Here is a 26,785-nt window from a genome sequence, read left to right as displayed (position 1 = left end):
AAACAAAATTCTCTGGTCTGATGAAACAAAAATTTATCTCTTTGGCCTGAATGGCAAGCGTCATGTCTGGAGGAAACCAGGCAGCGCTCATCACCTGGTCAATACCATCCCTACAGTGAAGCATGGTGGTGGCAGCATCATGCTGTGGGGATGTTTTTCAGCGGCAGGAACAGGGAGACTAGTCAGGATCGAGGGAAAGATGAATGCAGCAATGTACAGGGACATCCTTGATGAAAACCTGATCCAGAGCGCTCTGGACCTCAGACTGGGGTGAAGGTTCATCTTACAACAGGACAACGACCCAAAGCACACAGCCAAGATAACAAAGGAATGGCTACGGGACAACTCTGTGAATGTCCTTGAGTTGCCCAGCCAGAGCCCAGACTTGAACCCGATTGAACATCTCTGGAGAGATCTGAAAATGGCTGTGCACCGACACTCCCCATCCAACCTGATGGAGCTTGAGAGGTCCTACAAAGAAGAATGGGAGAAACTGCACAAAAATAGGTGTGCCAAGCTTGTAGCATCATACTCAAAAAGACTTGAGGCTGTAATTGGTGCTTCAACAAAGTATTGAGCAAAGACTGTGAATACTTATGTACATGTGATTTTTTTTCATTTTTTATTGTAAGAAATTTGCAAATATTTCAAACAAACTTCTTTCACGTTGTCATTAAGGGGTATTGTTTGTAGAATTTTGAGGAAAGTAATGAATTTAATCCATTTTGGAATAAGGCTGTAACATAACAAAAATTGACAAAAGTGAAGCGCTGTGAATACTTTCTGGATGCACTGTATATTCTGAATGTCATAACATGTTCTGTTATTCATCTAAACTCCTTTTTCTTTCTTTCTTTTTTTTTTTTTTTTGATAATTCAGAATGTGGATTTAGTGTGGAGATTATATTGAGAACATTTTACACTTTCATGCTGCTGAAGCTTTCAGACAAACAGCAAAAATTAAACAGTTTAGTATATCCGACCCAAATCTGTTTAGATCTTTGTGTGAACAGTAAAGGGGAAAAAAAAAAAAAGTATTTTGAAATACTTCAACAAACAGATTTCACGACATTCGTTTCAGACTGAACAGTTAGATTGGATACGTTTATTTCCCTTATTTGTGACATGACAGTTAAAGCATTACATTGGCAACCAATGTAGATATATCAGATATTTATATTTACTTATTTATTCAGGGACAACACATTAATTAACATCTCGTCTATGTAAATGTGCAGATTTATCCAAGATGGCTAATTTTTATCTGCCGCCCCAAGGCAGGTTGATGTTAAAAGGGTGAAAACATACTACCAGTGCTAATAGTGAGGGTCCCGGATGCGAGTTTCCCCAGTCTCACTAGCTGCTGCCAATCTGTCAGAAAGCTGGTGATTTATCAATAGATTGGGGTGGGCAAGGAGAGCTGGGTCAGTTTGGTTGAGAGAAGATCAGGCATGATGGTATTGAAGGATGAACTGAAGTCCACAAATAGGATCCTTGCATAAGTCCCATGTCTGTCGAGGTGTTGCAGGATATAACGCAGTCCCATGACAGAATTATGACCACAGACCGGTTTTCTCGGTAAGTAAACTGAAGGGATATGAATTACTCTGCCTGAACAAACTGCTTTGATTTCATTAATTGCAAAATGACAAATTAAATAAGAATTGTGAGAAAAAACATCTTAGGTTGATTTAGACTTAGAATTGAACAGGTCTTTTAAAAACAATTCAGTGATCTTAGAACTACACTGTATCATTGAGAACAAAAAGGATGGGGTTGTTGATGGATCGTTCTTCCCTCGTAAAGGTAACATTTACACAAACTGCATACTTGAAGCAGGTCCTATAATCAATCATACTCCAAAAGCATGAGGGTTGATTTAGCATCAGTTTAAAGTCCCACTGACAGAGCAGTGTCTGTATAAACAATCTGATCAGAGATCAGCACCTTTTTTGGGATTTTAGAAGATTTTAGCTTTGTTTCAAAACCTAGTCAGCTGAATTAATGTCTACTGCATGTATAAGGAAGCATCCAAATTAAAATGGGACCTCATAAGTGACTGATTTGGAATAGGTAGCAACTCACAAACATGACTCACAATTGATTCCAACAGAGGCTGACATTAGCATGTTGCTAAGCTAACAATAAAATTATACTCTAACCAGCATAAAAACTCATAGCACTAGAGATGCTCGTTCACAGTGGCACATGTTCAAAAGAGAACTTGGACTGTTTTAAGCACTAAACAAAGCAAGTGCTCGCACGAACATGTGAACAAATCTGAACGAGTTTGCAACTCACGCGCAACGGACATCTCTGAAAATTAAAACACTGAGTTGTTTGTCATGCCTTCAGAAAAGGTGGAATATGAAGCACAAGCAGCATGAAGTACTTTTATTTAGGGTCCTTTAAGCTTTTTTCCTTTTGAGTTCTTCATAATGATGAAAGACATATGTTTTTGGAATGACACGAGTTGAGTAAATGATAGAATTTAAATTATTGGGTGAACTATCCCTTTAAAATGCACCGTATGCAGCTAACTAGGTTTTGGAACTGATATTTGGTATGAACACAGGCCAGGCTCTGTTTTTCTACAATGTGGAAATGGATGACAACATTGTTGAGATGTACAGGAGAAAAATTAAGTAGGAGTAACGAGTGGTCAAATGAGGAGAGAGGGTGGAAAGTTTTACGAGCCTCTTGAAACTGTTTTGAAAATGGCTAAAACACCCAGTAATGTCCGTAAGCCAGCCCCGAACAAGTTTCACACGTACAGATCCACTTTACTGTGGATTCTGTGGTAGACCTTAATTTACCAAAGCAACAGCATACGGTTTTAAGGGAATATTTCAGCAAAACAAATAACCCAACCAATTTGGTGCTTGCCTTTAAGATGTAAACAGAGTTTATATTGGTACAAAGTTTAGCTGAATGTGGTGCATGGAAATGTGAGACATTTCAAGGGCTGTCAACAGATGTATGGCTGGGTAGACAAGCCAAGAACAGGATGAAAGAACTGTATTTTTTGCCAGAGGGGGAGAACCAATGGCCAAACACTTACATTTAAACACAGATACTTTGATGTCACAAGCTGGTTACATATCAGCAAAACTTAAGTGTCTGAAGAGCATTTTATAATCCAAAAGTATGAACAAACCAAGCAAAAGCATGTAAAAGCAGCATTTAACAAAGAGCCACTCTGTTTCAAAATCTGAGCTGCCTTGCTTTCTACTGCTTACATAGGCAGCTTCCTTCTAAGGCAGCACAGTAATCAAAATATAAACTCATAACTGACTGATTTGGAAATAGTCAGCAATTCTCTTCATGAAGTGTGCAAAACCTTCGTAGATTTATCAGCGTTGATGTATCGGTGTTCTAATAAAGTAAACATTGTAGAAAACCACAGCAAATGTCTGGTGATAGAAGTGCATGCAATGCAGTTACCTGAGGCAACTTCTTGTCTTCATCAGAGAGGCAATCTATGGCGTTGCTGAACACTTCCTCCACCAGTTTTTTCTCTTCATCTATAGATACAGAAATGGAAACATTTTCGGCATTTAAAAGGACCTTGTTTGGAAAGAACAATCATGTGTGAGCTCAAAGGCTCTGAAATACAGCCAGTATCACTGGGGAATGTGTGTGCATTCTTTACATTGCTGCTCTGAGAGTTTCCATGATCACATTAAAAAGGCTGCAGGCCAGCGAGATATATGTAATGGGGAGCATCATAAAGAATGAGATGGAGCAGAGAATGGAAAGACTCAAGATGTTGTTTTGAGGAAAGGGAGAGATGCTATGTTTTCTTGCTCTACCCAGAGGCCAGAAACAATGTGTCATCGGGATAAGAATATCTCTATTTCTGTACACAACACGTGGCGTGGTTAGCTTTCAAGTGGATTAGCGCATTAAAACTGCACTGCATAACAAGATAGAAGCTAGATATAAAATATAAAAAATAAAAAAAGTGTTCCACTAGCCCAATACTTTGAACTTGCAGTTTGAAATGTATGTAATGAAATAAAGATTTGGGAAATAAAACCAATAATCCCATTAATTTTCTCCATAGGCAAACAGTTTTGTAACGATAAGATATACACCCAGACCAGCCTAATTTAATTAATATACGTAGCTATTTGAAAGTTAATATTTGTACCATTTAAACGTAAACGTTTGTATATTTGGATAGATACTAAAACATACAATAAGGACATTTGGAAGCATCTAAAAGTATACATTTTTACAGCTTTAGAAACGTAAAATATTGACGAATCCATTACAACTACATTTGAAGTCAGAAGTTTACATACACCATAGCCAAATACTTTTAAACTCAGTTTTTCACAATTCCTGACATTTATTTGTAGAAAACATTCCCTGTTTTAAGTCAGCTAGATCACTACTTTATTTAAATTTTAATGTCAGAATAACAGTAAAGAGAATTATTTATTTCAGCTTTAATTTCTTTCATCACATTCCCAGTGGGTCAGACGTTTACATACACTTTGTTATTATTTGGTAGCATTGTCTTTAAATTGTGTCAAACTTTATAGGTAGCCTTCCACAAGCTTCTCACAATAAGTTGCTGGAATTTTTCCCCATTCCTCCAGACAGAACTGCTGTAACTGAGTCAGGTTTGTAGGCCTTCTTGCTCATACACACTTTTTCGGTTCTGCCCACAAATTTTCTCTTTCAGATTGAGGACAAGGCTTTGTAATGGCCACTCCAATACCTTGACTTTGTTGTCCTTAAGCCATTTTGCCACAACTTTGGAAGACCCATTTGCAACTGAGCTTTAACTTCCTGGCTGATGTCTTGAGATGTTGCTTCAATATATCCACATAATTCCTCATGATGCAATGTATTTTGTGAAGTGCACCAGTCCCTACTGCAACAAAGCACCCCAAAACATGATGCTGCTACTCCCATACTTCATGGTTGGGATGGAAATTGCTCCCAAGGATGAACCTGACTTGTGGAGTTCCACAAATGTTTTTCTGAGGTCTTGGCTGATTTGTATTTGTATTTTCCCATGATTTCAAGCAAAGAGGCATTGAGTTTGAAGGTAGGCCTTAAAATACATCTATCAGTACAACTCCTATCAGATGCGAATTGGCTAATTGTCTAAAGGCTTGACATCATTTTCTGGAATTTTCCAAGCTGCTTAAAGGCACAGTTAATTTAAGTGTATGTAAATTTCTGACCCACTGGAATTGTGATATATTCAATTAAAAGTGAAACAATCTGTCTGTAAACAATTGTTGGAAAATTTACTTGTGTCATGCACAAAGTAGATGTCCTACACGACTTGCCAAAACTATAGTTTGCTAATAATAAATCTGTGGAGTGATAGAAAAAAGAAGTTATGATTTCAGCCTAAGTGTATGTAAATTTTTGACTTAAACTGTATCCTTGAATACGTGAATCGATTATAAATATATTTGTAAAGTTTTACTGTTTTATATACATTTTAGATCCCTTAACCCTACCCTAACCTCTAAACATAACCACATTTTAACAATATGAAAACATGTAACGTATTGGTAAAGTAGATTACCAATAATTTGTTACAATATATTAATTTATATATATTTTACAGCTGCTAATCCCACACCTACTCCTAAACCTAACCATTTTTTTAAGCACTTAAAAGGCAGATAAATGTAATCACAATTTATTCCGAAAAATTGCGAAACTCAGTACTAAAGTAGTCCACAGGGCGATGCGCTGCATCCGACGTACTCCTGACAGCATAAAATAGCATTGTGTGAGGAGTAGAAGAATTGAAATAATTGCTGTAAATATTCTCCTGATGCACTCCATAATCTCATTCAACCATATACATCGCAGAATATGGCATATCGCAAACAGTCACGAGACACTTGTGAGCCAATGAGAATTTGACATCACTGCCATAAAACCACTGGTCATTAAGCTTGAGGCGGCAATTTTTTTAATTTTGATGGTGGGCACGATGGCGCTGCTGCAGATGGAGATGGACATCGTTGAATAAAAGGCTTGAATTTGGGTCTGTTCTCAATGAAAGCAGTCTGAAGATTTGGATTATAGCTAACAAATGTATGGATTAATTTTATTATCGTATTATGGTGCTTTTTGTTTTGCTTTTTTATTTATTCATTTTAACATTTTAAAGTTTATTCTTGGTTAAAGGGATGTAATCCTTTAAAATGTTGTATAGGGCAGCAGAAATCACAGATAACGGAATGAAACCAATTAAATTGTCATATAATATCAACTGCATTAAATAAATGTAATCGCATTTAGGCAAGGCAAGTCAAGTTTATTTATATAGCACATTTCATACACAATGGTAATTCAAAGTGCTTTACATAGAAGAGATTAAAATAAGAATAAAAAAATAAGAATAATTGAAACATTTTAGAATAAAATAAAATACAGTACAAACAGTCGGACACACAGTGGCACAGTGCTCATTCAGTAAATGCACAGCTAAACAGATGTGTTTTGAGTCTGGATTTGAATGTGACTACTGTAGGAGCACATCTGATCTCTTCTGGAAGCTGGTTCCAGCTGCGGCTGGCATAATAGCTAAAAGCAGACTCTCCTTGCTTAGAGTGAACCCTTGGTATTTCTAGCTGATGTGATCCTAATGATCTGAGTGATCTGTTGGGTTTATATTCAGTGAGCATATCTGCAATATATTGAGGTCCTAGCCCATTGAGTGATTTATATACCAGTAATAATACTTTAAAATCAATCCTAAATGTAACTGGGAGCCAGTGTAAAGACCTGAGGACTGGTGTGATATGTTCATATTTTCTGGTTCTGCTCAGAATCCTGGCAGCAGCGTTCTGTATGAGCTGCAACTGTCTTATGGTCTTTTTGGGAAGGCCAGTGAGGACTCCATTACAATAATCCACCCTGCTGGTGATGAAAGCATGCACAAGTTTCTCTAGGTCTTGACTGGAAACAAAGCATCTAATTCTTGCAATATTTTTCAGATGATAGTATGCTGATTTAGTTATTGCTTTGACATGACTACTGAAACTAAGGTCTGACTCTAGAGACACACCAAGATTCCTGACTTGATTTTTAGTTGTTCGACCCCTAGCATCAAGGTATGCATTCACCTTGAGAACGTCATCTTTGTTTCCAAACGCAATGACTTCAGTTTTGTCTTTGTTTAACTGAAGAAAGTTTTGGCACATCCAACTGTTTAATTCATCAATGCATTGGCACAGGGAGTCAATGGGGCTGTAATCGTTAGGTGATAGGGCTAAGAAGATCTGTGTGTCGTCTGCATAGCTGTGGTAAGCAATTTGGTTCTCTCTCATTATTTGGCTCATTGGGAGCATATACAGGTTGAACAGGAGTGGCGCAAGAATTGAGCTTTGAGGGACTCCGCATGTCATGGACATCCACTCAGACTTATGGTCTCCTATACTCACATAATAACCTCTCCCTTCTAAGTATGACCTGAACCATTTTAGGACCATCCCAGAAAGCCCCACCCAGTTTTCCAGCCTGTCAAGAAGTATGTTGTGATCGACAGTGTCAAATGCAGCACTGAGGTCGAGTAGTACCAGTACTGATAATTTGCCTGTATCAGTATTTAAGCAAATATCAGTTTATTATCTTTATGAGCTGTCTCTGTGCTGTGATGAGATCGGAAACCAGATTGAAAATTGTCAAAGTATCCATTTGAGTTCAAGAATTTGTTCAGCTGACTGAAGACAACTTTTTCAATGATCTTGCCTATGAAAGGAAGATTTGAGATCGGTCTATAGTTGCTTAATATGGTCTTATCCAGATTGCTCTTTTTCAAGAGGGGCTTGACAACTGCAGTTTTCAGGGAGTTTGGAAAACTCCCAGAGAGAAGTGAAGAGTTTATCACTTCTAGGAGATCTCCATCTAAACAGTTGAACACACTTTTGAAAAAAGATGTGGGAAGTGCATCAAGGGCGCAGGTTGATGTTTTAAGGTGCTGTACGGTTTCTTCCAAAATTTTGCCATCAATTTCTTTGAAATCAGACATAGTAACTACTTTCTCAGGTTGTGGTTTGATTTGGATGTGCCGATCACCTTTCTGATATTATTGATTTTTTTCAGAGAAGAAAGAAGCAAACTCACTGCACTTGCTGTCTGAGAGCATTTCACTGGGAATCTGGCTTGGGGGGTTTGTCAGTCTCTCTACAGTCGCAAAAAGAGTGTGTGTGTTGTTTAAGTTGCTGTTTATAATATTCGAGAAGAAAGTCTGTCTAGCTTTGCCTAGTTCCATATTAAAAGCATGGATGCTGTCTTTGTAGATGTTATAATGGACTACAAGTTTTGTCTTCCGCCACATGCGCTCTGCTTTTCTGCATTGTCTTTTCATATTTTGCACTGCTGTTGAGTTTCTCCAAGGTGCTTTTTGTCTGCCACTCTTCTTCCTGACTTTCACAGGAGCAATATCATCAATTACACTTAACTTTTGAGTTAAAAGAATCAAGGAGAAAATCAACAGAGTCAGCAGATATACTTGGTGTTAAAGATATAGCCTTCATAAATAGTACACTAGTGTTCTCATTTAAGCATCTCTTCTTGACAGACACAGATCTAGCTTCAATGGCAGGAGAGATCAATATATCAAAGAAAATACAGAAATGATCAGACAGTGCTACATCCTTAATAACAATCGATGAAATGTTTAGACCCTTACTGATAAGTAAATCTAGAGTGTGTCCATGATTGTGTGTGGGTCCATTTTGAGTCAGATCAAAAGTTTTTAAAACAGTTATGATTTTTGTCATATTGTTTTCTGCATTATCTATGTGAATGTTAACGTCTCCAGCAATGGCAAAACTGTCAAACTCTGAGGTAATTGTTGATAACAGTTCTGTAAAGTCCTCAGCGAAGGCTGGAGAGTATTTTGGAGGCCTGTAAATAATGATAAGTAAAATGCGTGGAGCACCTTTTAACACACTACCCAGATATTCGAAAGACGGGTAATTCCCAAATGATATTTGCTTACATTGATAGACATCTTAAAAGAGAGCATCTAAACCCCCACCTCTCCTACCTTCTCTGCAGACACTCAAATAAGTTAGGAGGGGATGTTTCATTAAGGACTGTTGCACTACAGCTGTCTTCTAGCCAAGTTTCATTTAGAAACATAAAATCCAGGTTGTATGTGCTTATCAAGTCATTGACTAGAAGTGATTTATTTTTAAGTGTATTTTTAATTTATTATAAATTAAATCTATGTATTTATTATTAATAAATTCAAACAATACACAAACATTTGTATGTTTCTATAGGTGTTAAAACGTTAAATTATGTTTAGACGCTGTCTATACATCAATATTGTTTTTAAAAAAAAAACTCTTAAAATGGTTAAAATGTTTAATTTTCAAATACTTTAACTTCAAATCACTTTGGAATGTGATTCACCTTGAAACTGATTCATTTGGTTTATAGATGGAAAAAATTGATGAAGTCCCTTTAAAACAAAAAGACTTCCATAACAAAGGCGGCTGAAAAAGTGGGTGAGCAATGTTGTGCTCTATGAAGTTCCTTTCTTTGACAGAGGGCACAAATAGACATACAGTACAGCATGACCAATGTACTGCAACTCATGAATGAATAGCTTGAGTCTTTTAATGAATCGGTAAAATAGACTTCCAAACTATCAGTATAATTCATTCTAACTAAATTATTTACCGAATCAGTCAGAGCTGTTGGAATTACCATTTGACTCACTTACTGAACTGCAAGTTTGTCATCATAACTTTCATGTCTGGCTCGAAATAAACCAAGAATTATTGTGTTGTGATCTAAAAAGGGAAAGTTCACCCAAAAAATCTCATATTACAATTTCAGGACTAGATAATGTTACACATTTACAACTATGTTGTAATAAGTGGTATTTATTACAAAATGAAACGTTACAAAACTTTGTTTTGTTTCAGCATGTAGTGACGACCACATTTGGGGGAATTCTACAAAAACTATTTTGTGCTGCTGCAAAAGGCTACGTCCATACTAATAAAATTTCATTTTAAAAATCGCATACATTTTGCTACGTTTTGGCATTCTGTCCACACCGATATTACATTTTTATCCAGCAAAAACTGAGATTTTCAAAAATGTTTTCCCAAGTGGATACATTTGATAACACCGTCTTAACATTGTACAGTGGGAAATGGAGATATATGATAATGTATTTGTTGTCATGTGATACAGTCAAAGAACATCCAAGATGGCGGCCCAGGTTGTAGCATCGTTGTTATGCCTGCTAATAACTTTAATAGCGTTGTTAAAGATAAATATTACTTTGTACAACCTTAACATTGCATTCCTTCAAAATGGTATGGTAAGTTTACACGCAATTGCTGTGCAGCGACGAAATGACACAGGGCAATGCGGTTTACGTTTTTTTCCCATGCACAGTTGCATAGGCGGAAATCGCGGGGGAGTCGGGGGGTCAGGACCCCCCCCCCCCCCATCTGAGGGTTGTCCCCCCCTAAAATATCATTAAAATATGTGTATTGTAAATAATATAATGATAGATTCTTAAAATAATTGTTTAAGAAATAAAATAATACAAATGCAAACGGGGCAACAACAAAAAACCCCTTGGTGTCCCCTTCAAAAATTGCTCTTGAGAATTGTTACGTTTATTGTCCCACCCAACATTTTGATGAAATTTTCGCCCCTGCACAGTTGGAAAAAAACAGGGGGGGATTTAAGCATTTTCAGACATTTCAGTGTAGACAAGCAACTTTTAAAAAAACTTCTGAAAACAGCAGTGTGAACAGAGCGCTTTTCAAAAATAAAAACGTAATTTTCAAATGTATCCGGATTAATGTGGACGGTCTTAACTGAGGCCGCAATACTTCAGTAACAGTTGCTGATAAAGCAACACCTCAGTAAAATAATGAAAACTTACAGACCTCTACACTTGTGCATTTTGGAAATGATGAAAATTTTCTGGAAATCTTCAACAAAATCACACTTGAGTTGGAATGCCCTAATGATGACATCTGCTCTGACCAAGCAAATGAAAACAGCCTCCCCACAAAAAGCACCACTAGCAAAACATTAACAGCTATGTGGACTGCTAGTGCGGCCCATAATGCTCACCCATATACCATCAAAGTCCCAGGATTAAACGTTTTAAGTGCATGCTATTTCCCACACAAAACATGTTTAAAAGTCCACAATAATGGAATGCTTCTGAGTGCTGCCACATCGGTCTCTTTAAAAATTAAATTAGGTCTTGCAAAGCAAAGTAGTATGGGAAGTGATGAACCTCGTTAAAGGATGTGCAGCCTTAAAGCCTGTATGCTTGCTGCACAAGGAAACAGAAGACTTGAGGATAATGGGCCATGTTCATGTGTTTGGCTTTGTAACACATTCTGTTTGAAATAGATATTTAATAAAAGAGCCTTTTGTATCCAGTAACGGTTATAGAAATGAAAAGATTCTCCACAAACAGCCCAAGGTGAGCCTATTTATTTTACTGACATGTTTTGCATATGATTCGTTTTTGTATTTATTCTCTAACTAATGGGAGCAATGTATCGTCATTGCTTCCATTTTTGAGCAATAAGAGAAAGATAAATCTCGATTTCTAGCCCTAAAAACAAGCAAAGAAAGATTAACAGTGAAAATATATATATTTTTTTTTTACTCTCAACACCCAGTAAAAGGATCTTGCTGCTAAATACTTCACTTTACTACACAATTCATTCACTGGTGAGTGAAATCGAAACATTTGCCAGCCAGTAGAAAAATACATGCATGTGTGATCCATAGAGTGAAATTTGGTTGCAAATGCAAGTCATTTCCTTTCATTGAAGTGGAGGGTTGCGCATAGAGTTACAAATTTATCTTGGGATTCAAGAATCATATCGAGATTGATAAGATCGTGATGCATAGGAAAATCAATATTTTTTCAGGTGGTAGAGCGGGCTGTCCACTAATCGTAGGGTTGGCGGTTCGATTCCCGGCCCACACGACTCCACATGCCGAAGTGTCGGGGCAAGACACTGAACCCCAAGTTGCTCCCAATGACAGGCTAGCACCTTACATAGCAGCTCTGCCGTCAGTGGTATGTGTGAATGTGTGTATGAATAGGTGAATGAGATGCAGTGTAAAGCGCTTTGAATACCGCTAAGGTTAAAAAGGTGCTATATAAATGCAGACCATTTACCATTTTCCCACCCCTTACTTTAACCTCATAGTGCTATGACTTCAATCTCAAAATTTTGACTTTATTCTCGCAAAAGGTATGTTATGAGATTATTCTCAAAACATTTCAACTTTATTCTCGTAAGACTATAACTTTATTGTTGAAATCGTAGATTTTTGTATTTTTATTTTAACATGGCACTAAAATGCCATTGTACGATATGAATGCTGATAAAGCAATTTAACAACAGCAAATCAGATGTACACAACATTTCTAAAGTGAAAAAACTATTTTATGTAAGGATGTGCATGAGTAGTCGAATACTGGAGTATTCGTTTTGCAATAAGTATTCAAAAAGTAAAAATACTATTCGAATTTTGCAAAGTTTTGCTTTGCTGGCCAAATATACAGTGAGATGCATGTTAAATCCTGAACACACAAACTAAAACTCAGTTATAACAGAATGCAATGGGTGGCACTGTTGAGTGTGGACACAAATTTATCACATTTGTTGAGCAACCGGTTCTGTCAGCATGTTCATTGCGAGATTGCGGCTTATTGTGAGAAAGCTAGGTTCCTGTTTAAATGTACTGGATAAGAGGTGTACTCTTTACTCTCATATATGTGCAGCTCGTCAGAGAGCAACGTCCCTGTAGCAACGTAATCCCTGTGACGCTTCTGTAAACAACAAACATGGCATTCCAGAAAGACTATGATAGCTGAGGTAAGGGACATTCCATAATTTAAACTGGTGTGTATAAATGAGTAGTTTATGGAGCAAGTGGATATGCTTGTTTTTCTCAACAAAAACAAGGCATAAGATACAATATAAACATAACTTATTATATGCCGAGTGTTTATATTCGTCCTGTACATTAACTGCATCAATCTACTTTATTAGTGGTTTCTTTTTCTTCGCATGAGCTTAAATGCTTTCATTCTGTAATTTTGATTAGAAGCTTGGTTTTTTAAATGGTGACAACCTTTATGACTAACAATGTCGCTTTCTCATGAATTACCTTTATTTAAATAATAGAATATATGAGTATTCGTTTTTTATTAGCTTAAATATTCAAATAGAAAATTGATCAAATTTGCATACATTTGAAAAGAACCTTGCAAACAAAAAGTGCTAACTATATATTGACAATTCTATTGGTAGATTTTGGAACTGACACAAGGGAATGTTGACACTTCTGTTAATATGATGCTAATAATCGCAAAATAGCCAAATATCGGTCAATTAATTGGCCTGGCTGATTTATCAGTCTATCACTAATTCTGCTCCCTAAATTTGTCTCAGGACTCTTCTTTAATACAAGTCTATTGGATTGCATCATCTGCCAGGTGAAAAATTGAATGGCCAATGTGCTCCTAGTAATAGCACATCTCTCCTCAACAAGCTACACAATTTGAAGTATCATTCTGTAACACAAATTAATACCTGTGTTGAAGTCCAGTTTGGACACCTGCAGTGCGTAGGCCTCGCACTCTTTCTTACTGAAACTGAAGATGATCACTGGCTGAAAGTTCCTCTCCATGATCATCTTCATGATCTTAAACACGTTGGATGGACCTAAGACAAACACATAAATGCTGTGATTTAGCGTAGGGATCACCATAAGCTAAATCTAAGGTCTTGTTTCATCTGATCCAATCATATGTGGACCGCACTAAAAACAGTCCTAAAAAGGACCAATGCGTTGTGTGATCTGAGATAAGTTAGAGGAGGTCACAGTGGATAGCCGTTTTTCTGGAATAATTACTCAATTGAGAGCTTGCAATCCCTCATTGTGAAACTGCACTCTTTTACTTTAAGTCATACCGACCTTTTGTTCCACCCCTTCGACCTTTGGGGTCCCATTTGCCTGCACTGCTGCCTCCAGAGTCCCCCGTGTCCCTTAGGACCTGCATGGCCGTGTTAAAGTTGTCTTCTCTGAACTCTCCCTGACAAGAAATGCCAAATAATCTGATTACATAACCACAAAAATAAGGGAACATTTTCTCAAACTTGAACAGCTTATTGCATAACTGCACAGCCACAAGCATGCGACACACTAAAATTTCAGTTTAATAACATCAGAACATGCCAATCTTGAAATGACAGTTCATGCAATGCTACACCAGTCCTGCCAGACGGGATGGAACAGAGAGCATATATTTTAAAACAGAGAGTTTAACTTTTAACTATGATGATGGAATAAATGTTCTAATGCAGCTTTTCATTTGCTTACGTTCTCATCCACAAGATGAAGTCCATCGCCCCCTGCTGGAAAGATGTAGTGCTGCAGCGGAGTGGGGCGGTAGTCTGTGTAAACCACGTGGCAGGGCTGCATGTAAACATAAGGCATTTCAGACAAGGAAAAGCTCATGTGGATGGATCAACTTCATTCTATTTAAGATTTACATTAGGGGTGGGTGGTATAGCCAAAATCTTTTTTCTTGGTATGAATGATTTTCTCAAATTATTTTTGAGGGAAAATCCATCCCAAAATTTCACATAATCACGCCTATTTGGATTAGGGCTGAATTGTTTAGTCAACGTCAGACAATAAAAATTGTCAACAAAAATGTAGTTGTCTACTAATCTTTTAATCTCATTTACCATAACATGAGATCATATGAAACTCTAATGTGGAGCGTGAGAGGAGCAGTGCAGCTGGAGCCTGATTGAGGACAAGAAAGCACAGCTCAGTCCAGATGCACTCCAAACTTTCCAAACAGTCTATAAGGTGATGTATATCGCAAAGTATGAGGGAATTATAACGCAAAAATATAAAATAAGTAAATACAGAAGCAGTGTCATCATGAAATAAAGTGGAGCCGGGTCTGGCTTTTCCCCTTATGTCAGAAAGTCTCATAAGGAAACACTCTGGCGTTATATCTTTAATGCATCCTTTATCAAAGTTCAAATAATAAGGAAGCGGGTCATGTAAATACACAAACTCCGAAACTGGCATTTCTCTGTGCAGTATAATATGACAAATATCATATTATATACAGTATATACACATATACACTGAGATATATATAGACACACACACATCTCAATTATCGAAAGTCTCAAACAATATTTGTTTTTTTTAAGCTATGTGGCCCAACCCTACTGCTGTCTGCGTGTTTGTGCTTTCACCTCATGAGTGCATCCCTCCACGGTTTCCACCTGCTCCACCTTCACTTTAGGCATGAGCTCTAACAGACTAAAGGACATTTTGCATTAAGTATTTGCATTTGGCAGACACTTATCCAAAATGACTTACAGGATGCTTATTACAAGGGAAAATCCTTCTGGAGCCACCTGAAGTGTTATGCTCAAGGGCACAATGATCTTCTGGGGTTCGAACCTACAACATTTCAGCCTTGATCTTTAACCAGTACACAACATAATAAGTACTACAACAACCAAAACAAATAGTACACAAATCTTACTTGATCTCCTCAGTTGACACCTTTTCCAGCTTTTGTCTTTTGCCCAGCACAACCTCATCTGCTCCATCACTGTCAACATCTCTTTTGCATACAGATGCAGCCGTTGAATCTGTATTCTGCTCACCAGCTTAACCAAGTGTTTTCCTGTTGCTTACAAAGACAACAACAAACACTCACTCAAGACATCCAAAGCTAGAAGAATCATAACTCAAGATGCTGTAAAAAAAATAAAACAAAATCAGCAAATGGCACTGAAAGACTACCAGTTCCTCTTCTGTGCATTAGTTTTATCAGCAGATTATTATCATTAAACTTCAAATTTGTAGATAATATTCTTATTCTTATCTATATTCTTTAGCCATTACACTCAGAACACTATAACAGGAAGGTAAAATAATGCATTACAGTAAAATAGTAAGGGATAACGGAGTAATAAAAAAAGGTAGAGTGAGTGTTTCGTTTGTGTTTTGATTTATCAGACGTTTGATTTTAACGCGTCCAGAACGGCAATACAAATACACCCAAGATCAGTCCTGCAAAACACAGCCAGACAAACTTACGGCCCATTCACATACCGTGTCTGTGCTGTGGACTTTGGAGGTGCTTTTTTGCTTGAATCCGACTGTTCTTCATCAAACACGCTGAACAGATCATCTGCAAAGGCGTCCACCATAATTAGACACAACAGAGCGCTGCGGCAGGAAATGACGAGCAGCCGGTCACATGTGTGAAACGAGCGACGATACGAGAGAAACAAAAGAAGCTCTAAAGCCTAAATCACTTTATTATAAGCCTACTAAAATACTCGTTATTATACAACAATATTTAATATAATACATTTTGGTGTTATTTAAAAAATATAGTATTCTTATTGGGAATACGTGTGAATTTTCATTGTTGTGTTCCTGAAAATGGCTGTACATTTACCAACAAATGCAACGGTTGGCCTAAGATACAGAAATATGTTACAATAAATTGAAATAACGGCATAAATTAAAAACAAAATACATTTATGTAGGTATTAATGAAGTAAAATAAACAACATATAATACAAATAAAATGGCAAGGCAAAAAGGAACATACAACATATAATATAAATAAAATGGCAAGGCAAAAAGGAACATAACCGTTTTTTCTTTCTTTTGTAAAATTAAGGGATGTGTTTGGTAAAAAAAAATCATTACATATTGCTAAATTTCTCTAAATATTGTTTGACATTTTTTCCACACGCACAATATATTTTTATTTCCCAAATAATTATTTAATAAAACCATAATCCCAAACATTCTTCCCACAAACTTCACACTGTGTGGATCTCTGGGTGTTCAATCTGCAATAGTATTGTGATATTCTGTTTTGATACTATACTATCATTCCGTTAATTCTTTAGAAACTGTTCAGCCGTGACGTCAGTTCGTCGAGTTTTTGTCATGGGGTATTTAATGAGTAAAATAAGGTTTGTGGTAAACATTACTTTAATATACTAGGAAGTTTATCTCTACAACATAAATTACACACATTCATACCTCAAACGTGAATTTTGAATTCAAAGCCTACTAAAATACTCGTTATTATACAATAAATTGTATTGATATCGGAATTTTGAATTCACGTTTGTTGCTAAACAGTTGCTAGATAAGGACTACAAATACCACATGCATGTGAGTGCACGTGACTAACGAAACGGAAAACCGTTGTAGTCCTCATCTAGCAACTTGTTAGCAAAATACTTTAAAAAAAAAAAATAAAATAAAAAAACACGGCAGCTTCAAAATTAACTTTTGAGGTATGACTGTGTGTAATTTATGTTTTTGAACAAACGGTCCAAGTATCATAAAGTGATATTTACTTCATACCTTATTTTACACAAACATTTAAATACCCCATAATAAAGACTCCAAAAGGAACCCATATGGCTAAAAAATGCTAATTCTCTTCCGGGTTTTTAGACTAAACTGAACAGATATATGGCGCGCTATCGGAATTTTTATTTTGAAAGAAGTTTCTACAGTTTCAGGTTTGGCTTAGCTAGCTGTCAGAACAGGCATGTCAACACGACTTCTGCATCATTTTAAATCATACAGCCTTTGTTAATGAAAATGTGGATTGTTTTGTTATCAGTAACACACAAACAAAAAACAACAACAAAGACCAAATCATGAGAAATCAACAACAAAAGAAAGCAAGCCAAGACATCATTTTTGAAGTTTAAAGCATGGAAATGTCATTCAAAGGTTTTAATGTTTGACGATTTGGTGGCATAATAACATTCATAAATAAGACATTAACACACATTATATAATGCTTTTACATATTAAACATATTTGTTGATTATGTGCAGTCAAATATGAAAATACTTGAATCAAAGTTGACATTTTTGTATATTTGAATGTAGATTTAATGTTCTTATCATCCAATGATCTGAAAGTTATTAGTATCCAGTGAGTGTCGCATATTTTTGTATTTGAGATTAAACTAAATTCAGATCTAAAGTCGACAGTCTGTCAGCAAATGTCCTTAACTTATGTTCTTCGTTTCTCGTAGCTCCCAAAACGTATGGTCTTAACACTAACTCACAGACTGATGGTAGTGTAGAGTCTGATAAATTAATTCTGAAGTTGAGTTTGTGTTTCAGTGTTATTGGTCATCTATGGCTTGCTATTTGTTACTAATTTTGTTTTTGCATGTATTGAAGGTTGTTATTCAGCCAGAACTGGAAAAGAAGGTGATCAGGTTGATCAATGATTACAGACAAGAACATGGTGACAAAGGACCAATATCTGGGAGACTAACCACTAAAAAGTTGCTAGTAATGAGTTCCTTTCAGTTTCCTTTATTATTTGTTATTTTTGCCTTGGAAAATAAAAAGAAATTACTCTAAAATATTTGTTGGTAGGATATGTATACTGCCCTGGAGAAGTTCCAGTTTAAGACAGAACACATCGTGGAGACTATGAAGAGCAGTGTGCTATATGGAGGAGATCTGCACTCGACTGGCTCTGTCTGAATCTTAGAGATGGTAAAATGATCAGTCAGTCTTCAATGATGAAGTCTGGTCATAAATAGAAGTCTACCGATATGATAACTAAGGTGGTTGTAATTAGCCGATAGTTTTCAAAATCGATTCATAGATAATTTTTTTTGAAGAAGTCCAAAATGAATAAAATCCTAGATCCTAGTTTATTTTTCAACCAAAATCCCAGTAATAATCAGAAAAAAGAAGATTGGGTGGATAACGTGGGACTTTTAACACTAAACAAGCCAGAAACACACAGGGGTCTCTTATTTTGAAATGACAAAGACTTTGTATAGCTTATAAATTTGTATTATTATTCTCAGTAAATTAAGTTGGAGACATGATATATTTGCTGACAAGGGATGTTTCCATATAGTCACATTATCTTTGCATGCCCTCCCTTCAATTTAAAAGCATATTTATCAAAGGAACACGTAGGAATAAAAAAATTAGGCGACTATAGGTGTAGATTTTTGCAAAAACCTATAACTCTAAAAAGCAACTATTGGCACCGATTAGTCAGTAAAACAGATATATTGGTCTACCTCTAGTAGTCATAAGCCCAACACCAAACCTAATTCCTAGCTTTACTTTGTTTTTTTCTATTTATAAAGATGAGCTACCAGAGGGATTTAGCCAAGAGATGCAAGAGGAAAAGCAGAAGTCTCAGCCCAAGTTCCAGCCTCCTACAGAGGACAGAATACAGCCAGTGGCCAAAAGGAGGTGCCCAAAGAGTACGAGAATCCAAAAGCAAAGGTTGCCACAACTTTGGCTATTTTCACACTTGTTTTTTCTTCTAAATTATAAGGGCATTAATTATTTCCTCTGTAAACAAGTGATCATTACAATGAAATATCTCATATTCCTGATGACAGACTCCAGTGAAAGCTGACAGTGTCAGTATGATGGAGTGGAAAGAGCTGGAGGAGAATTTTGATCCAGTGAGTTTGGATTATTGTGGTTTCCCTGTGCCATATGTCCACATAATTTGCTACTATGTTCCCTGTGTCTGTAATCTTTCTGCAGAATGACATGTATCTGTTGCTGACTGCTCAGCTGTATGATGCAAAGGAGATGGCAGCACAATCTAAAGCCAAGAAAGATAAAGCAGGACAGAGAACAGCACAAGACCTTATCAGAGTCATTCAGCAAGGTCTAAACGCTTTATTTGTCATTTATGCCATGCATTTGTTTTCTACAGTAAAGAATGTTGGGACATATCAATAAATGTATTTCTCAGTAATGTTTGTTTACTTTACAGAAATGAAGTCTCTGAAGTGTCATCCAGTGTTTAACTTGGTTATTAAAGTTAAAGATGCTCCTAAAGATGAAAAGAAGCCAGTAACACTTGCTGATGAAAAGGAGGAACTCAACTTCGACCTCATTGTGCTGCAGACACACTACCTGTAGAGAAAAGTAGGAGAAATACTTTATTTAACTTTTATTTTATATATTATTGTGATGTTGTTTTATTTTACTTCACTTTTATATAATTTTATTTTATTTTCTATTGTATTTTCTTTTATTTTTATTTGTTTTTTATATTTGTATTTCATTTGACCACTTTAATATAATTTTATTTTAATTTACTCCCATTACATTTATTATTGTATTGTAATTTGTTTTATTTTACATTTATATTATTTATCGTCTATTTTATTTATTCTTGTTATTTTATTTATTTTCCTTCACTTTATATGAATTTATTTAATTTTAGTCTTATATTTATTATGGTGATTTTTATTTTTATATTATTTCACATTTTATATTTTATTTACCATTGTATTTTATTTTTATTTATTTGATATCATTATTTTTAATTTTTTTACAAGACCCAGAATACAATAACCGATATTTCCAAAAAACAACTATCAGGTTCGATGAATCTGTAAAAATGATATATCGGTCTACCTCTAATTTATTCCATGATGGTCAGATAAATGATTAGACATATTTCAATAAACTAAGTTCAATACGGTTGAAACAATTAAAACTGTCATCAAAGCACATTTTAATTTTACAATTTAGTATAAATAAATGTCCAGCATAATGTTTTCAGCCATATTTATTCAAATAAATATGTAGGCTACATTAATATGTTGATTATTAATATATAATGTTTCTTTTGTATAATAACATGCTTGTGAATTCTTCATACTGAAGAATTCATCATAAATACTTTTTTTTTTTTTTCAAATTGCAGTTATATATCTTATTTGCTAACTGAATTGAAAATGCAAATCTAAATGGCACACACTGTGAGAGATCATCCAGGTTTGATTTCACCCCCCACTCAACGATCACTCTCACCGGATTACTAATCACACACACCTGTTCACAATTAACAAACTCACCAACTTGCACTATAAAGCACTCACCGAAACCCCAGTTTAACGTCAAGCCTCCAACAGGAACAAACCCTCACTGTGATCTTCTGAACCCCTGAAACTTCCTGATTGCTGGCAAGTAATGTTAGAACTCACCTGAATGCTTCTAACTTCTATGTCCACATTCTGTTGTCTCCAGGACTCCTGTTACATTTCCTATCGCCAGTGAGTCTTCTGATCCCGTTTCCAAGTATCTGTTTCTTAAAAGAGAGGATTTGCATCACTGTCCGGTGATTACTTGATTCCCACATTCCCGAAGTGGTTGTGCTTACCTGTGGCCTGTCCGGCATCAAGTGATCTTCACTGTGTCTGCACTTGAACTGCCAAATTACTCACCCTCACTCTTGCCACCTAAAATAAAACTGTGTTTGGATTCACTTACCTCTGCCTCCGTGTGTATATCCTGACACACATTCTGTTATGTGCAATATCTTAGTGTTACATTCTTAGTTTAGAAAGTGTGCATTATTTTCAGACTTACTTTCAAACTTATTTTCAGTCTTTTCAACAGTTTCTGTGGTTACCATCACATTCTATTGTAATCACATAGTCAGGAGCTGGCAAACCTGGCATGCAATTAATTAGATTGGAGGTGTGGGTTAAAGCTATTTTAACTAATAAAAAAACATTTTGAGTTTGCTATTCACAAGAAGCATCTGCTGATGTGGACCATGCTTGCAAAAAAGAGATATCAGAAGAGCTACGATCAAGAATTGTTGCTTTGCATAAAGTTAGAAAGGGTTACAAAGTTATCTTGTAATGCTTAGAAATTAATCTGTCCACATTTAGACACATTATCTATAAATGGAGAGAATTTAGTACTGTGGTTACTCTCTCTAGAAGTGGCCGTCCACACCGCAGAATAGTTACCGTTGCACTCTATTGCAATAACATGGTGTTTTGAAAATGTTTGTTATTGTATTCTGTTCAGGAGGTTATTGTGAAGGACTCCTGGTCAGGCTGGGATCTGGGCCCTGAGCTGGATCATTTCAGCAGCTGCACATGACACGTCCTGCAGTACATGAACCCCAATAAGATTAACATGGATCTGATCTTAGACCTTCTGGCCTACCTGGGTAGAATAACTCACAATTGCACACATCATTTGGTGTGTATCTCAGTAGTTTCATGCTGTATTATTGTTCATGGTGTTTGTGAATAAGCAATGCTCTTCTCTTTATTTATCTCAGATATATTTACCGCAGTTTCGTGATGTGGATGGTGCAGTTCTGGTATTTCTCCCAGGCCTTGCTCACATTCAATATTTGTATGATCTGCTGACAACTGACAAGAGATTCAGCTCAAAGGACAGGTAAATTCAGCCCGAGTGCCCTTATTCTAAGATGACATATTAAATTAGACACGAACAATAAGGCAGTTCAGAAGTACAGTCTGTTCAATATGAGCATATTCAAAACTGCATCTTTGCACTCTTGAACTGCAGGATGGAGACACTATTTAAAGGGTCTGTAGCAACTCATAATGTAATAACTGCACATAATGTAATAATTTTCTCAGAATAATTATTACAATGTGTAAGTGCCCATAATGATGTAATGTTTTTTTGTGCAAAAATGTAATAGGTTATTACAATATGAGAAATGTATTACATTATGAACTCACCAAAAACATCATATAATTTTGTCATTGTCATGTTCACTGTTGTCTTTTGTTTTTGTGCTTTTATGTTGAAGTTTAGTTTAGTTCCTGTTTGGTTTTTGTAGTCCTTTGTAGTTTCTTTTTATGATTGGTGTTCCCCTGATGGTTTCTCCTTCCCTGATTGTTTCCCCCAGGTGTCCCTCATTCCCTTGTTTGTTCCTTTTTGTATTTAAACCCTGGTTCTTTGTTCAGTCATTGTCGATCGTTGATGTTTGTGCATGTTATGGTAGTCTGTGTGTTTATATCCTGCCCGTTTTTTCCGTTGATGATTTTTCATGTTTATGTTGTGTTTTCCCCTCGTGGTTGTTTTGTTTGTTCCTGGTGTTGTTTTATTTTAGTTATCCTGTTCACCCTTTTGTTCATATCATTAAAGAACTGCAAGTAGATCCTCACTCCTTGTCTGCCTCATTCTGCCAAACCTAACAGAACGACCGACCCTTAATGGATCTAGCGATTCTTCGGGCAAGCTGCCGCCTCCTGGATTTGAGGCAAGGAAGCCGCCTGGTGGAGGATCACGTTAGAGACTTCCTGGACCTAGCGAGTACCACCGACTTCCCTGACTCCTCCCTGGTGGTGTTCTTCCAGGCTAGCCTGACCGGTTCACTCCAGGAGCGGTTGCCACCGGCGACGTGCGGCTGGACGCTCCGCGATTTAGTGGAAGAGACGCTTCTGGCATGCGGCTCGCTGTTCACTGTGGGTGTGGTTGAGGAGGATCCTGCCTCTCCTCACACAGTGGTGACCCTCCAGTCATCCTTGGCTCGTCCTGTTTCGCCTGCCCCACCTGCCAGCAAGCCAACCCCCACACCTGTCTTGATCAACGAGCCAGCGCTGCCAACTTCGTCCGCCCGGAGGAAGAGGAGGAGAAGAATGGCTTCCGCTTCCCAGCCTACGCCAGCCACGGTCCGCGAGCCAGCGCCTACGCCAGCCACGGTCCGCGAGCCAGCGCCTGTAGCCTGGACCGTCCCAGAGCCAGCGCCACCCGAGCCTCCCAGGGCTCCGCCTCTCGAGCCACCCGAGCCTCCCAGGGCTCCGCCTCTCGAGCCTCCTGAGCCTCCCTCAGCTCCACCTCCTGAGCCTCCCACGGCTCCGCCCCCTGAACCTCCAGAGCTTTCCATGGTTCCACCTCCCTCGGCTCCGCCCCTGAGCCTCCTGAGCCTTCCTCGGCTCCGCCTCCTGAGCCTCCCATGGCTCCGCCCCTGAACCTCCAGAGCTTTTCATGGTTCCGCCTCCCTCGGCTCTGCCCCCTGAGCCTCCTGAGCCTCCCATGGCTCCGCCCCTGAACCTCCAGAGCTTTTCATGGTTCCGCCTCCCTCGGCTCTGCCTCCCGAGCCTCCCTCGGCTCTGCCTCCCGAGCCTCCCACGGCTCTGCCTCCCGAGCCTCCCTTGGCTCTGCCTCCCGAGCCTCCCTCGGCTCCGCCTCCCGAGCCTCCCTCGGCTCCGCCTCCCGAGCCTCCATAGCCTCCCTCAGCTCCGTCTCCATAGCCTCCCTCAGCTCCGCCTCCTGAGCCTCCCACGACTCCGAATCCAGAGCCTTCTACGGTTCCACCTCCTGAGCCACCCATGGCTCTGCCACCTGGGTCTTCCACGGCTCCGCCCTCCATGGCTCTGCTATCAGAGACTTCCATGGCTCCGCCCTCGGAGTTCCCCATGGCTGTCCTATGGCCACCTCCCAGGCCTCCTGAACCTGTCCCTGTCCTGTGGCCACCTCCTGAACCTGTCCCTGTCCTGCGGCCACCTCCCAGGCCTCCTGAACCTGTTCCTGTCCTGCGGCCACCTCCCAGGCTTCCTGAACCTGTCCCTGTCCTGCAGCCACCTCCCAGGCCTCCTGAACCTGTCCCTGTTCTGCAGCCACCTCCCAGGCCTCCTGAACCTGTTCCTGTCCTGCGGCCACCTCCCAGGCTTCCTGAACCTGTCCCTGTCCTGCAGCCACCTCCCAGGCCTCCTGAACCTGTCCCTGTCCTGCAGCCACCTCCCAGGCCTCCTGAACCTGTCCCTGTCCTGCAGCCACCTCCCAGGCCTCCTGAACCTGTCCCTGCCCCTGGGACTTCCTGTCTTCCCTCTGTGCCCCCTTGGACTTCCTGCCTGCCCTCTGTGCCCCCTTGGACTGCCCCCTTGCCCCTTGTGCCCCTTTGGACTGTCTGTCTGCCCCTTGTGCCCCCTTGGACTGTCTGTTTGCCCCTGGTGCCCCCATTTTGTTTTTTGTGGGTTTTTTGTCATTTATTTTTGTTTTAGGATCGTCTGGAATCCGATCCTTTGAGGGGGGATTCTGCCATGTTCACTGTTGTCTTTTGTTTTTGTGCTTTTATGTTGAAGTTTAGTTCCTGTTTCCTGTTTGGTTTTTGTAGTCCTTTTGTAGTTTATTTTTATGATTGGTGTTCCCCTGATTGTTTCTCCTTCCCTGATTGTTTCCCCCTGGTGTCCCTCATTCCCTTGTTTGTTCCTTTCTGTATTTAAACCCTGGTTCTTTGTTCAGTCATTGTCGATCGTTGATGTTTGTGCATGTTATGGTAGTCTGTGTGTTTATATCCTGCCACATTTTAGAATAATAGTAAAGTCATCAAAACTATGGAATAACATAAATGGAAATATGGGAATTATGTTGTGACTAAACAAAATCCAAAATAAATCAAAGCTGCGTTATATTTTAGCATCTTTAAACTAGTCACCTTTTGTCTAGAATTTGCAGAAATTTACTCTTGACAGTTTCTCAACCAACTTCGTGGGCACTCATTGGCTTTTTCTTTATTATTTGGTACATGTCATCAATTTCAAAAACTTTTTTTTATTATTAAAATGTAGTTTTATAGTGAAATAAATTAATATGGTGGCACAATTATATTTTTGTCTACAAAACTAATATCAAAAATTTTACATACGCCTTCACATCAAAAGATTTTTAAGATTATGAGAAACATTTCAGTAAATTGTTTCAAAACGTTTGACAGCTAGTGTATATTACGTTTTGAGCTCATAACATTATTATATAATAAACAATGTTTCACTTATACATTGTGTGCCATTATGACATTATTTGCTGTGATTACATTATGAGTTGCTACACTGAGTTCATAATGTAATAAATTTCCCATAAATTAACCTATTACATTATGAAAAAACATTATTACATTATGCGGGCAGATTTTATTATGTTTTGAGAAAATGATTACATAGTGAACATTTATTACATTTAACTTATTACATTATGCTTTGTTACATTACATTATGAGTTGCTGCAGGGTCATTCGAGACGAAAGTTTGCAACTGTATCCTTTCACAAACATTAAATGTGTCCACGCAATTCATTTTGTAAACTGAGAACATGTGAGATATTACCTGGGATTTAATCTCCTTTTAAACCAAACTGGAAATATTCCCTACCCATTTATTTATTTTTAAGTTTGTCTTTACCAATACACAAAAAGGCTAGAAAAATTGTGTAAAGACACATTATTAAATGTTTTGGCAGATGAATGATGGATTTTTGTTCACGTCAAATGAAATATGATATCTACTCTGACCTGTCCTGGTATTCCCTGAGAGAACCATGCTAGTAAAGTAAACTTTTTTAATTCCATTTTTATTTTTTGTATGGTTATTTTACCCTTCTGTATATTTGCATCTAGATTCAAGCTGGTGGCTCTCCACTCTTCACTGTCATCCCTAGACCAATCTTCTGTATTTACAGTGCCCCCTGCTGGAGTGAGAAAGGTACTGCAGTGTGGATATTTTTGAATAAGGGTCTCAGAATAGTGTACCGTTCTTACTATATAGTATGTGTACACATAATTGGATCTGTTTTTATTTTAAAGATAATAATGGGATGCCGCTTGCTGAATTAAGACCAATTATGAATTATAACAATGTAGCATACTATTGTGTATTTTTTCAGAATTCGGTATGTAGGCCTACAGTATTCATTAAATGGTAAACTAGCGTTCCATCCTGACCATAAACTAGTTGTGCAGAAGCTAATTAATTTGTGGTTGTGTTAAAAATACCTTTTAAATTGGCATCTATTCATTTAGTAGATGCTTTTATACAAAGTGACTTACAAGTAAGTACAATACAAGTTAAAGCATTTAATCTATGAATCTTTATGTTCTCTTTATAAAGATTGTACTGTCCACAAACATCGCTAAGACC

General features: G+C 37.8%; 2 pseudogenes; one reads left to right on the top strand and one right to left on the bottom strand.

Moving 5' to 3' along the window:
- LOC127636388 (exosome RNA helicase MTR4-like) overlaps positions 1–16,253 on the bottom strand; it is a 48,575-nt pseudogene extending 32,322 nt beyond the window's left edge.
- Positions 16,254–18,035: 1,782 nt separating this feature from the next.
- The window catches only part of LOC127636390 (ATP-dependent RNA helicase DHX29-like), a 17,896-nt pseudogene continuing 9,146 nt past the window's right edge, over positions 18,036–26,785 (top strand).

Source organism: Xyrauchen texanus, chromosome 44, assembly GCF_025860055.1.
Source record: "Xyrauchen texanus isolate HMW12.3.18 chromosome 44, RBS_HiC_50CHRs, whole genome shotgun sequence".
NCBI lineage: Eukaryota > Metazoa > Chordata > Actinopteri > Cypriniformes > Catostomidae > Xyrauchen > Xyrauchen texanus.
The sequence above is the reverse complement of the archived record's forward strand: the minus strand, read 5'-3'. Positions and strand labels throughout refer to the sequence as shown.